Source organism: Cebus imitator, unplaced genomic scaffold (assembly GCF_001604975.1).
Source record: "Cebus imitator isolate Cc_AM_T3 unplaced genomic scaffold, Cebus_imitator-1.0 Scaffold305, whole genome shotgun sequence".
NCBI classification, from domain to species: domain Eukaryota; kingdom Metazoa; phylum Chordata; class Mammalia; order Primates; family Cebidae; genus Cebus; species Cebus imitator.
In genome coordinates, this window is record NW_016107620.1 from 2,532,248 (window position 1) to 2,547,533 (window position 15,286).

Below are 15,286 nucleotides of genomic sequence, written 5' to 3' on the forward strand. Positions count from 1 at the left end.
AGTCAGTTGAAATTTTGGGTGTGTAGATTAACATATATATTTTTTTAATTGCAAAATTTTAGCCATCAATTATTTTAACATTCTTTATTTTGAAACAAATTTTTTATTTTTTAAATTTTGGTGAAATCCATTATACCTATGTTTCTCTTTTGTTGCTTGTGCTTTAGGTGTCATATTCAATAAATTATTGCCATTTCAAAGGTCATTATAGATTCTGTATGTTAGACATTTGCCAGATGCATAGTTTGCAAATATCTTCTCCCATTCTGTAGGTTGTCTGTTCACTCTGTTGATAGTTTATATTGCTGTGCAGAACCTCTTAAGTTTAATTAGGTCTCATTTGTCAATTTTTGTTTTTGTTGCAATTATTTTTGAAGTTTTGTCATGAAGTTTCTGACTTGGCTGATGTTCAGAATGGTATTTCCTACATTTTCTCCTAGGGTCTTCATAGTTTTAGGTTTTACATTTAAGTCTTTAATCCATCTTGAGTCGACTTTTGCAAATGGTGAAAGATACGGGTCTAGTTTCAATCTTCTGCATATGGCTAGCCAGTTAAGCCAGCAGTATGTATTGAATAAGGAGTCCAATTCCCATTGCTAGTTTTTGTCAGCTTTTTTGTAGGCCAGATGTTTCTAGCTTTATTCCTAGATATTTTATTCTTTTAGTGGCTATTGTGAATAAGATTGCATTTAAGAATTGACTCTCAGCTTGGATGTGGTTGGTATATAGAAATGCTACTGATTTTTGTAAATTCATTTTGTGTCCTGAAACTTTGCTGAAGTTGTTCATTAGATCTAGGAGCCTTTGAGAGTATAGGGTTTTCTAGGTATAGTATAGGGTTTTCTAGGTATAGTATTATATTGCCTGTGAAGAAAGAGAGTTTGACTTCCTCTCTTCTTATTTTGCTGCCTTTTATTTCTTTTTCTTGCCTGATTACTCTGGCTAAGACTTCTAGTACTATGTTGAGTAGTAGTGGTGAGAGTGGGCACCCTTGTTTTGTTCCAGTTCTCAAGGATAATGCTTCCATCATCTGCCCATTCAGTATGATGTGCGTTGTGGGTCTATCATAGAGGCTCTTATTATTCTGAAGTATATATCTTCCATGCTTAGCCTGTTGAGGATTTCTAACATGATGGGATGTTGAATTTTATGGAAAGCCTCTTCTACAACTATTGAGGTAATCATGTGATTTTTATTTTAGTTCTGTTTTTGTGATGGATCACATTTACTCATTTGAGTATGTTGAACCAACTTTGCATCCCAGAAATAAAGTCTACTTCATCATGGTGGATAAGCTTTTTGATGTGCTGTTGGATTTGGTTTGCCTGTATTTTGTTGAGGATTTTTGCATCCATGTTCATCAAGAATATGGGCTTGAAATTTTCTTTTTTGTTGTGTCTTTGCCAGGTCTTGGTATCAGGATGATGCTGGACTCATAGAATGAGTTATGGAGGAGTCCCTCCTGCTTAGCTTTTTGGATAGTTTCAGTGGAATTGGTACCAGTTCTTCTTTATATATCTGGTAGAATTTGGCTGTGAATCTTTGTAGACCAGGACTTTTTCTGGTTGGTAAATTTTTTATTCCTGATTAAATTTCAAAACTCATTTTTGATCTGTTCAGGTATTCAGTTTCTTCATGGTTCAATCTTAGTAGGTTCTGTGTTTTTACAAAGCATTCATATATTCTAGATTTTCTAGTTTGTCTGCATAGAGGTGCTCATAGTAGTTTCCAGGGTTTTTTGTTGTGTAGGATACCATTGTCATTTCTGATTATTTGGATTTTCTTTCTTATTTTCTATATTGGTTTAGTGAATGGTTTATCAAAGTTATTCTTTCAGAAAACAAACTTTTGGTTTCACTTTATCTGTATGGTTTTTCTCATGCCCATTTCATTCAGTTCAGCTCTGATATTGGTCATTTGTTTTCTTCTGCTATCTTAGGGGTTCATTTTCTCTTCTTGTGTTTTAAGTTCTTCTAGGTAAAGGACATGAACAAACACTTCTTAAAAGAAGAGATGCACACAGCCAATGAGTATATCAAAAAATGCTCAGTATCACCTATTAGGGAAATTCAAATCAAGACCACAATGAGATGTCGTTGTCTCTGGAGGCCATAGTTCTAAATAAATCAACACAGGAACAGAAAACCAAATACTGCATATTCTCACTTATTTGTAAGAGCTAAACATTGACTATATATGAATGGAAAGAAGGGAACAATAGACACTGGGGCCTGTTTGAGAGCAGAGGGTAGAAGGAGGGTGACAATTGAAAAATTACCTATTGGATATTATACTGATTACCTGATTGACAAAGTTATCTGCATACTAAACCACTGCAAATGGCTATTTACTCATGTAACAAACTTGCATGTATATCCCTTGAACCTAAAATAAAAGTTGGAAAAAAAACTAACTAAATAAAAATTTATGAAAATTTATTCTTAAGATTTTATACTTTTTGATCTTAAATTTTGGATTTTCCTGCATTTTAAATCAATTTTTGTATATGGCTTAAGGCAAGGGTTTGTCTTTACTGAAACCCAGTATAGTAAAAAAAAAAAAAAAAGTGGTTATAAATTTGTGGTCCTAAGACCTGCAGCATCAGCATTACCTTGAGACTTGTTACAGATGCAAGTTCTTAGTCTCTACACCTGATAAATTAGACGCTTTGAGTGTGGGTTCCAGAAATCTGTGCTTTAATAAACTCTCCAGATTCTTATGCATGAAAAAGCTGGCTGGACGTGGTGGCTCATGCCTGTAATTCCAGCACTTTGGGAGGCCAAGGTGGGCAAATCACAAGGTCAGTTGTTTGCGACCAGCCTGCCCAGCAGGGTGAGCCCCATCTCCACTAGAAAGACAAAAATTAGCTGCTCATGGTGGTGCGCCTCTGTAGTCTCAGCTACTCGGGAGATTGAGGCACAAGAATAGCTTTAACCCAGGAGGTGGAGGTTGCAGTGAGCCAGGATTGCATCACTGCACTCCAGCCTGGGTGACAGAGTGAGATTCCATCTCGAAAAGAAAAAAAGAAAAGAAAAGAGAAGAGAAGAGAAGAGAAGAGAAGAGAAGAGAAGAGAAGAGAAGAGAAGAGAAGAGAAGAGAAGAGAAGAGAAGAGAAGAGAAGAGAAAAGAAAAGAAAAGAAAAGAAAAGAAAAGAAAAGAAAAGGAGTTGAAAAATCATCTAAATGCATTCTGTTTTTTTGGCTTATTCATTTTCCACAAGGAAAAGCATAAAGCATTATTTCAATTTAGATGTTGTTACTCTATATTCATTTCAGTACAATTCACCTTTCAAGCAATTACAAGTTAAGGCTTTAAACAGAACCTGGAATGTAAACAACAGTAAATTCCACTTACAAAGAGGATTTTTTTGCACTTCAAAGAACAAAATTTATTACAGAGCATGAAAAATTAGCATAGAATATGTGAATACTGACACCTTTCTATTCCTCAATTATTTATATATTTACTGAAATTCAGAAAACTTTATTCATTGTCCTCAAAGTGGCAAGTGACATGACTTTCATTTTTTAATAAATCGTAGAAATTAACGATGATATGTGTTGTTATTGTATTTCTTACAGTTTTGAGTCTTAATAGAATGGAAAGTTAGAAGACATTATGTCACTAGAATGCTAACAATTCCAAAATATTAAAAGTAAACTGTATAAGGCACATTTCTTTAATAATATTGTATTATGTTTCTTAAAGATAATCTAGAAATTTTATCACATAGAAATCTTCAAAAAAGTATTAAACACATGAAAGATTTTGAGATACCTTTTAACACAATTTCTGGTCCATTTATTTATCTTCTAGATGAAATAATGAATGTTTATAAAGTTTCTCAGCAACATGACAAAGGCATCATTACAGATATAAAATTAACCATAGTTTTGCTTTCTACGACACTTTTTTTTTTACAGATTTACTTGTCAAGCTTTGAATAGGCATAGTAATTGACAGGTTAAAAGAGATTAAATGTAAACTACTTATTCAGTCAATTGTGTGTTTTTTTGTTCAAAATATAAATTGGTATTCAGTAGTTAGCATATACTTACACTTAGCGCCATGACAGTGTTTTATTCATCTACCTTAAAAAACTAGAAAACAGGACAATATATATTAAACAATAATCATACACATGGAAGAACAAACAGCAAAAATAGTAATATTTTATAGAAGAGAGAAAAATAAGATGAGCCCTATTGCCTCAGCTTGTGTATGGAGAACATTCACAACGTGGAGTGCACAGAGACCAAGGCTATGACTCCATTGAAGAGGCAATATTCCCCGTTCAGGGAGGCAAATATGGCTAAAATTCTTTCCAAAAAGCCTGACAAATTGTAGATACACATTAAAAAAACTCCAGAAATGTATACTGGGGTTTCCTTGAATCCGAGTCCTGGTTCAAATGGGTGGGAAAAAAGTATTGGAATACAGGAAATAATCACTGCAAGAGAGAAGGTGAAGCGGTCTCTGGGACTCTCATCTGTATGAGAAAATTGTATTTTTTCCAACTAGAATGGAGAAAATCTCCTAATACACTGCACTTTAGATAGAGTCCTCAAAAAGGATATTAGCCTTGATAGTGGGAATAACCTAGACCTAAACTAAGGGCTGTTTTGCATCTGCCATTACTAAATCTTTTTTTGGTTTCTTTTTAAAAGCTGTTTAAATAAATTCTTAATATTTATTTTTATATCAATAATTTTTAGGGTACAGGTGGCTTTTGGTTAACTGGATAATCTCTGCAGTGGTGATTTCTGAGATTTTAGTGCACATGTCACCTGAGCAGTGTACACTGTACCCAATATGTACTCTTTTATTCCTCAGGTCCCTCCTAACCTTCCCCCACCAAGCCCCCAAAGTCCACTATATTATTCTTATGCCTTTGCATTCTCATAGCTTAGCTCCCATTTATAAGCGAGAACACAGGATGATTGGTTTTCAAATCCTGAGTTAGTTCACTTAGAATAATAGCCTCCAGGTCCGTTTAAGTTGCTGCAAAAGATACTATTTATTTTATTTTATTATTTATTTTTTTGGGTGACTTAGTAGTATTCCATGTTATGTACATAAGACATTTTCTTTAAACACTCTGGTTGATGGGCACATAGGTTGGTTCCATATCCTTGCAATTACAAACTGTGCTGCTATAAACCTGCCTGGGCAAGCATCTTTTTCATATAATGACTCCTTTTCTTTTGGATAGATGCCCAGTAGTGGGATTGCTGGATGAAATGGCATTTCTACTTTTAGTTCTTTAAAGGAATCTCTGTACTATTTTCCACAGTTGTACTAATTTACAGTCCCATCAGCAGTGTAAAAGTGTTCCAATTTCACCACAACCAAGCCAACATCTATTGTTTTTTGACTTTTTAATTATGGCCATTCTTGCAGGAGTAATGTGGTATCTCATTGTGGTTTTAATATGCATTTGATGTTAAACATTTTTTCATATGTTTGTTGGCTGTTTATATATCTTCTTTGGAGAACTGTCTATTAACATGCTTTTCCCATTTTTGATGGGATTCTTTTTATTTTTTCTTGCTGATTTGTATGAATTCCTTGTAGATTCTTGATATCAGTCCTTCATTGTATGCATACTTTGAGAATACTTTCTGCCAGTCTGTGGGTTGTCTGTTTACTCTGCTGGTTATTTCTTTTGTTGTGCAGAAGCTTTTTGGTTTAATCAGGTGCAATTTATTTTTGTTTCTCTTACATTTATTTCTGGGTTCGTAGTCATGAATTATTTGCCTAAACCAATGTCTAGAAAAGTTTCTAATGTTATCTTCTAGAATTTGTATTGTTATGTGATATATATAGATATATAGATATATAGATATATATATCTATATATATCACATACATCTATATGTATGCTACATTTTCTTTATCCATTCATCTACTGATGAACATTTAGGTTGATTCTATATCTTCGATATCGTGAAAAGAGCTGCAATAAACATGATGTTTATTGCAGGTATGTCTTAATATACTAATTTCTTTTAAAAAAAAAAACCTAGAAATGGAATTGCTGGATAAGATACTTTTAGTTAAATGAGAAATTTTCATGCTGTTTTCCATAATGCTTGTGCCACTTTACATGCCCACCAACAGTGTATAAGAGTTTTATTTTCTCTGTATTCTTGCCGGCAGCTGGTATTTGTTTCTCTTTGTGATTATATCCATTTTAACTGGGGTAAGACAATATCTCATTGTGGTTTTGATTTGTATTTTCCTGGTAATTAGCGATATTGAGCATTTTTTCACATACATGTTTGCTATTTGTATGTCTTCTTTTGAGAAATGTCTATTAATGTCATTTGTTCATTTTTAATAGGATTATTTGGGCTTTCTTACTGTTGAGTTATTTGTATATTCTGGATATTAGTCCCTTGTCGGATGAATAGTTAGCAAATATATTCTCCCATTTATCAGGTTGTATATTCTCTCTGTTGATTATTTGGCTGCGCAGAAGCTTTTAAGCCTAACATATTTCTACATTACACTATGTAAATAGTGTAATATGTTTAGTTTTGTGTTTTCTGGCTGTGCTTTTGAGGTTTCAGCTGTCAAATCTCTGCCTAAACCAATGTCCTGGACTGTTTCTTGTATATTTTCCTCTAGTACTCTTAATGTTTAGGTCTTATATTTAAGTATTTGATTCATGTTGAGTTAATTTTTGTATATGATGAGAGATAGGGTCTATAGGTACCCAGTTTCCCCTGCATCATTAACTGAAGAGGATGTCCTTTTTTCAATGTTTGTACTTTTTGCCTTTGTAGAAAATAAGCTGGCTATAAATATTTGAATTTATTTTGAGGTCCTGTATACTGTTTCCTTGGTCTATGTGTCTGTTTTTATGCCAATATCCATACTGTTTGGCTACTATAGCCTTGTAGTATATTTTGAAGTTAAGGAGTGTGGTGCCTCCATCTTTGTTCTTTTGACTCATCATTGCTTTGGATATTCAGGCTCTTTTTCGGTTCTATATAAATTTTAGGGATTTTTTATTTCTGTAAGAAACATCATTGGTATTTTGATAGAGATTACATCTTACCTATAGGTTGCTTTGGGTAGCATGATCATGTTAACAATATTAATTCTTATGATTCATGAGCATAGGATGTCTTTCCATTTGTTTGTGTCCTCTTCAATTTCTTTCATCAGTTTTGTAGTTTTCCATATAGAGGTTGTTTACTTCTGTGGTTAAATACAGAGGTACTTTACTTCCTTGATTAAACTTTTTCCTATGTATTTTATCTATTTTTAGTTATTGAAAATAGGATTGCCTTAATTTTTTGTTGTTCAGCTAGTTCATTATTGACATATAAAAATGCTACTGATTTTTTAGTGTTGATTTTCTATTTTGCGGATTGTTCTGTAGTTTTCTTTCTTGTTTTGTACCCATCTTGTTTTGGTATCAGGATAATGCAGGCCTCATAGAATGAGTTAGGGAGAATTCCCTTCTCTTCAGTGTTGTGAATTAGTTTAAGGGAAAATAGTTTTACATCATTATACTTTGGTAGAACTTAGCGGTGAAGCCATCTGGTCCCAGGCACTTTTTTGGTTAGAGACTTTTTATTACCGAGACAATCTCATTACTCATTATTAGGCTGTTTATGTTTTCTGTTCCTTCATGATTCAATTTTGGCAGGTTATATGTGCCCACGAATATCCATTGCCTCTAGATTTTCCAGTTTGTTAGCATATAGTTCTTCATAGTGGCCTCTCATGATCTTTTGTATTTCTATGGTATCAGTTACAATGTCTCATTTCATTTCTAAATTTCTTTGACACTTCTCTCTTATATTCTTAATTTGTCTAGCTAGTGGTACATCAACTTTGTCTTTTTTTGTTGTTTTTTTTGCAATTTTGGCCTCTATTTTCTTTAATTGTACTTTGATTTTTATTATTTCTTTCATTTTACTAACTTTTAGTTTGATTTGTTCTTGCATTTCTAGTTTTTTTAAGTAAATCAATAGATTGCTTATTTGAAGTATTTCTACTTTTTCAGTGAAAGAATTTCTTGTTATAAATCTCACCCTCAGCACTGCTTTTCCTGTATCAAAAATGTATGGTATGTTGCCTTTGCATTTTCATTTGTTTCAAGACATTTTAAAATTATTTCTTAATTTCTTCATTGACTCAATGGTCATTCAGGAGCATGTTGTTTAATTTCTATGTATTTGTGCAGTTTCCAGAGTTCCTCTTGCTATTTATTTAAAAATCACAATTATACCTTTTCTTTCTCAGGTCACAATGGAATAAAACTAAAAATAAATAGCAAGAGGAACTGAAGGCAGCAAATCACACTGCCATGTGTGTAACTATGCAACAATCTTGCATGTTCTTCACATGTACCCCAAAACCTAAAATACAATAAAATACATTTTTAAAAAAAAGACTTGGTTTTTGGTCTAACATATGGCTCATTCTGAAGAATGTTCTATGTGGTGATGAGAACAGTGTGTGTTCTGCAGCTGTCAGATAAATGTCAGGTCCATTTGTTATAAAGTGCAATATAAATCAGATGTTTCTTTGCTGACTTTCTGTCTAGATGATCTGTCTAGTGCTGAGAATGGGGTGTTGAAAATCTCCAACTGTTATTGTATTGGAAACTGTCACTCCCTTTAGATCAAATAATATTTGTTTTATATATCTGGGTGCTCCAGTGTTGGGTGCTTATATATGTAGAATTGTTATATTCTCTTGGTGAAATGATCTCTTTATTTCATAAAAATCTTTGTCTCTTTTTACTGGTTTTGACTTAAAGTCTGTTTTATCTCACATAACTATAGCTATTAATCCTTACTTTAATTTCCATTTGTGTAGAATGTCTTTTTTTATCTCATTCTTTTCAGTTTATATGTTTCCCATAGATGAATCGAGTTTCTTGTAGACAGCATATAGTTTGACTATTTTATATCCTTTCAGGCAATCTATACATTTTGAGTGGAAAAATTAATCTGTTTACATTAACTACTATTGTTGATATATGAGGACTTATTCCTTTCATTTTGTTCATTTTCTTTTTGTTGTTTTGCGTATCAGTGTTTTGTATATGCTTTCTTTTTTGTTGTCATTTTGATTTTGTAATTTTCATTAGTGTTGACATTTGAATCTTTTCTTTTTCCTTCGAGTATTTGTTCTACCAGTGAGTTTTATAATTTTATGTATTTTCATTTTTGTAGATACCTGTCATTTCTCTTCCACGTTTAAAACTTCCTTAAATAATTCTTGCATGGCTTATCCGGGGTGATGCCTTTCCTCAGCTTTTGCTTGTCTGCGAAATAGTTTATGTCTCCCTATGAAGCATAACTTTGCTGGGTATAGTATCTTTGATTGGCAGTTTTTCTTTTTTTCAGAACTTTTAATATGTCATCCAATTTCCTTCTGTTCTATAAGATTTCTACTGAGAAATCTGCTGTTTGTATGAAGCTTTCATTATAAGTGACTAGATGCTTTTCTCTTGATTTTACAATTATCTCCTTGTCTTTGACTTTCAACAGTTTAAATATAGTGCACCTTGGAAAAGACCTTTTTGGCTTGTGTCTATTTGAGGATCTCTAAGCTTCCTTTATCTTGTTATCTAAATCTTTTGCTAGACATTGGAAGTTCCCATCAATTATTTCATTAAATAGATTTTCCATGCCCTTGGCCTTCTCTTCAGATTCTGAAATAGCCAAAATTAAAAAAATTTCATTGCTTTATTATTTTGTTCCATAGGCCATGTAGGCTATTTAAATTATATTTATTCTTTATCCCTTTGCTTTTACGTTTGTATGAATTATTTCTAAAGATCTGTCTTCAAGTTCTGAAATTCTTTTTTTCTGCTTGGTGCAGTCTATTGTTTTTAAGTTCTCAATTACATATATGTTTTTACTTCATTCACTCAATTATTCAGTTCTAGGATTTATGTTTCCTTCTTTTTTATGATATACATCTCTGGCAAATTTCTCATTCATGTCTTAAATTGTTTTTATTGATTTATGTGTGTTGTTTGTCTGTGTTTCCTTGTATTTCATGCAGCTTTTGTAATATTATTTTGAATTCTTATTTTTAATTTCATACTTTTATTTTTAATTTCTTATTTTTAATTTCACACATTAGATTCTACTGCTGGAGAATTATTGTGTTCCTTTGGAGGTGTCATTTCTTTTCTTTTCTTTTTGTTTGTTTTGTTTTCCTACTGTGATATCTGTTCATCTGCTATAAAAGTTATTTCTAGTTATTTGAAATGGCTTTCATAGGGAAAGACTTTTTGTTTCTTCTTTTTCTGAAACTGTGTCTGTTATGTTTGTTGAGTAAGGTACTATAGCTTTGATTCTGGGTACATTCAGTGGTGTAGAATCCACATGCTTTCTTCAGATATATAAGAGCATCAGTGATGTCCACCACTTTCTTGTTGACTTAGGCTGGAGTGGTTAGTGGAGGCTGTGGTGAGGCTTTGTTCTGAATGAGGAGACCAGGAGCCTCAGTCCTTGGGCCCCAATCATGGCAGCAGCAGGCTACATGTGCCTGTTTTGTGACCCCAGGTGGCATACATGGGCACTAGTGATAGTGGGTCTAGTCAGACCAATTATTGGACCTCCAGTCATGGGTGGGCAAGTCGTCTGGCCCTGGGTAGCATATGTAGCATGAAGATGGCATTAGCATGGGTGGACAACCATCAGGCTACCTGGTGTCACATACTTGTGTTATTGGGGCCTGCAGTTGTCCGTGTGGACCAGTATCTAAGCTTCCAGGTGGAATGTGTAGGTGGATGCTTGTTGTTTTGGAGGCAACAGGTAGAGTAGGCCCATCCACAGGCCCCTTGGAGAAATGTACAGATGCCAGCAGTGGTGAATAGAGCAGGACAATCCTCAGGCACTGGGTTGGCATGTTTGGGCACTGTATATGGTGCCAGGCTGAATGGACCTGTCCTCAGGACTCCTTGTCATGCACACAAGAGCAGGAAATAGTGACCAGGGCAGGTATATCCCCAGGCCCCAAGGTTTTGTTGCTGGGGTTGGGGCAGCAGCAGTAGTAGTAGGAAGGGAAATCTGTTTTCAGGATGCATGCATATGTCTAGCAGCCTTGCTGCTGACAGTGGAGGTCGAGTGCTGTAAGTAGGAGTGGCCCAACCAAGTGGCTCTCAAGCTCTGGGAAACATGCGCGTTAGTCCCGGGGCAGGAGTTATGACAGCAAGTGGAGAATATCTGTCATCTGGGATGTGAAGGTTTGTTACTGCTGCTAATTGTGCCAAAATTGGGACAAAGTCATTGTCAGTGGCAGCAGTTTTAGTCAAGCAGCTCTCAGACTCTAAGGAGCTCACAATTTATGTCGGCAGCAGCAGAAGGAAGAGAAAGCCTGTTCTCAGGGTGTGTGCAAATATGCAATGGTTCTACCACTCTTAGTGGTAGCAGTTCCAGGCAAGTGGCTTTCAGGCTCTGAGGGGTGCATGCTTTGGCTCCTTTTGTCCCTGGGGCCACTTCCCTGATATACCACACTCTCCATTCCTTGGGATGTAGGAAACTGAGTGGGCTAGAGGACCCTGAAACACTGCTAGGTCCACCCAGTTTTGTACCACTGCAACCCTCAGGTAGATATAGGGCAATATCAACGGAGCTCCAGGGTTGGAGAGGTACCATGGCCATTGGGCATCAAAACAGAATACAGTCTGATGAGACTGGGCTCTCAAAATGGTGTCATACTTCAGTTTCTTGGGTCTCACTGGGTGTGTGGGATGCAGCATGGGCACCCTTTCTGTAACAGTACCATTGTGTGGACTCTAGGCAGCTCCTGATACTAGTTTCAAGGCCCATGAGGTTCTAGAAGCTTTCTCATGGCTAGGATTGCAGGAGTCTATGGTGAGAATGTGGACCTCTGGGGATCTCTCACTTACCATTTCCCTGCACTAGGAAACCTCTCCAGGTTTCCAGCCAATCTGGAATGGGCTGGATGTCTTGCTTCCCTCTCCTTTCGTTCCTCAGGCATTTCTTGTCACTTCTATGCTGAATTCTAGTGTTATCTATTAGACGATCTATTCAGAGTGTGATTATATACTTGCTGTTTTGGTTTTTCTTTATGGAGAATGTGAGTGCTGGATGCCTCTGCCATCATGTTACCTCATGCATTGAGATAAAAATTTATACAATTTATTTGAACTTTTCTTACCTTAAAATTAAATGTTAAATCCTATCTACAATATATGTCATACATCACTTAATGATGGGATACATGCTGAGGAATACATTGTACATTGTTAGGTAATTTTGTCATTTTTGTAAACATGATAGAATGTACTTACACAAACCTGGATGGTACAGCCTACCACACACCTATGCTACGTGGTATAGCCTATTACTCCTAGGCTACAAACCTGTACAACATATTACTGTTCTGAATATTGTAGGAAATTGTATCATAATGACAATTGTTTTGTATCTAAATATATCTAATATAGAAAAGGTAACACTTTGCACTATGATGTTACTATGTTAGTCCATTTTCATGCTGCTGATAAAGACATATCAAAGACTGGGTAATTTATAAAGAAAAAGGGGTTTAATGGACTCACAGTTTCACATGGCTGGTGAGGCCTCACAATTATAGTGGAAGACAAAAGTCACTTACATGGCAGCAGTAAAGAGAAAATGAGAGCCAAGTGAAATGGAAAATCCCTTATAAAACTGTAAGATCTCATGAGACTTATTCAATACCCCAAGAACAGTATGGGGGAAAGAGCCACCATGATTCAATTATCTTCCACTGGGTCCCTCCCATAATATGTGAGAATTATGGGAGCTATAATTCAAGATGAAATTTGGGTGGGGACACAGCCAAACTATATCAGTAACCTTGGCTGGGTAACTAGGCAATGGAAAATTTTCAGCTCCTTATAATCCCATGAGACCACAACCATTCTTGCAGTCCATCATTCACTGAAATGTCATTATGAGGTACATGACCATATCAACAAAATGTGTGCATAATCTTTTTTAGTGACTTGCAATACCTTACCTTTTTATTCCATTAATATTATTTATTATAAAACTAAAGCATGCGTAAATGTTTTCTGTATTTTAACAATATATATGTATCAAAAGCAAAATATGACAGTCATCCTTATCACCACTCTCCAATCTCATTCCTACACCTACAGGAAACTACTACCAATATTTTAGGTGGGCATGTTTTGCAATTTGCTTTATATGCATTTTTACATTATTTCATTTAAAATGTAGTTTGATTTCACATACTAGAAAACCTTAAATAAGTATGGTTTAAACATAATAAAAGTTTATTGCTCCATCTTATAAATTACATCTACAGGTATATTGTCCAGAGCAGTTATGGAAGCTATACAGTCACAAGGAACACAGCTTTTTTTTTTTTTGCACCACTATCCAATCACATTGTTTCCATTTTCAAGGTCACCCTATGGCCTTTGATGACTGCTGGTGCCCCAGTTATTATGTGTACATTAAAGACAAAATGATTGGAGAAGAAAAAAATTAAAGATGTTTTACTAATTATCTATTTTCCTTTTAAAGCAGCTCCTGAATGTCATTTCCAAAAATTCTCCTCACACATTGTTTACTGTAATAAAATTTCACGGCCACATTGGCATCAAGCAAAGGTGAGAAGTGTTTTTTAGCTAGAAATAGTGCTACCTTTAATATTATTAGTGTTCTGTTAGTAAAGAAGAAGGAGTAAATGTATATTAGATAGGCAAAAAGAAGTACCTTTCCATGCATATAAAGGAAAATACACATAGGTGCATTTTTCATAAAGAAAATAGCACTACCCATATTGACTTGCAAGTTACATTTTCCATTTGGCAAAATGTTTTTAGAAATCTCTCCATATGGATGCATAAAACTTTTTTAAATGCACAAATACTTATTGGACCAATACTTATGGAAATAATCAAGGCAAACTATTACAGTTTTCAGTCTTTACTTATTACAATTGCATATGTATTTAAAGTATAAAACATCTTTCCCAGTTACTTTTCAAAAAGACTTCACCAATTTTTACCTTAACCAATGATGAAACTCATTACTTTTAAAAGGCAAGCATTTTAAGAATATTTTCAACTTTTATTTTAGATTCAGGAAGTACATGTGCAGGTTTGTTATCTGGGTACACTGCATGATGTTTATGTTTTGGGTGTGGTTGATTCCATTACCCCAGCACTGATCATAGTACTCAATAGTTAGGTTTTCAACCCTTGACACTTCCCTTCTTCCCTTCCTCTTCTAGTTTCCAGTTTCTATTTTTATCATCTTTATGTCATAACTACCCATTGTGTAGCTCTCACTTATAAGGAAGAACATGCTGTATTTGGTTTTCTGCTCCTGCATTAATTTACTTAGGATAATGACCTCTACGTCCATCCATGCTGCTGCAAAGGACATGATTGTATTCTTTGCATGGCTGTGTAGAATTCCATAGTGTGTATGTACCATACTTTTTAAATCCAATACACCATCAATAGGCCCCTGGTAGATTCGATGTCTCTGCTATTGTGAATAGTGCTGTGATGCACAAACGAGTGCATGTGTCTTTCAGGTAGAATAATTTATTTCCTTTTGGATATATGCCCAGTAATGGAATTGCTGGTTGAATAGTAGTTCTGTTTTAAGTTCTTTCAGAAATCACCAAACTACTTTCCAAAGGGACTGAACTAATTTACATCCCCACCAACAAATATATGTGTTCGCTTTTCTCTGCAGCTCACCAGCATTGTTTGTAAGGCAACCATTTTCATTAAAAAAAGTAAAATAAACAAATTGTCAAATTTCAAATAGAACAAAACAATTTAATAACTAAGTTAAAACTCCATCTCTTCCAAGATATCTAGGTCTCAAAGCCTCTTCCCCAGAGTCAAACCCAGTTACTAGTCTCTCTTGTATCAGTCCAGAGCTTTTTATGCCTTAAAAACATATGTTGGTAGAGTTATACTCTATTTTTTAATTCAAATAAAGACATACAAATCTGGGCTTTGCTTTGTTTTTCCTCTCCTTGACTTTGTCATTTACCTGAATATATTAAAATAATTCATCACCATATTTATTTTCATCACTCTTTATATTTTTCCATGTGTAAAATGTACCAGTCCCTGGATGAAATTAAAATTATTAAATAGTTACTTCTGATGTTTAGATTGTTTTCCTGTGTTTACAAACTTTGCTGCAATGAACATTCTGTATCTTTGTACATACACTTGCATGTATTTGTATATATCTATTTATGTACATGTGCAAGTTTTGTTGATGTAGAATTGCTGAGATAA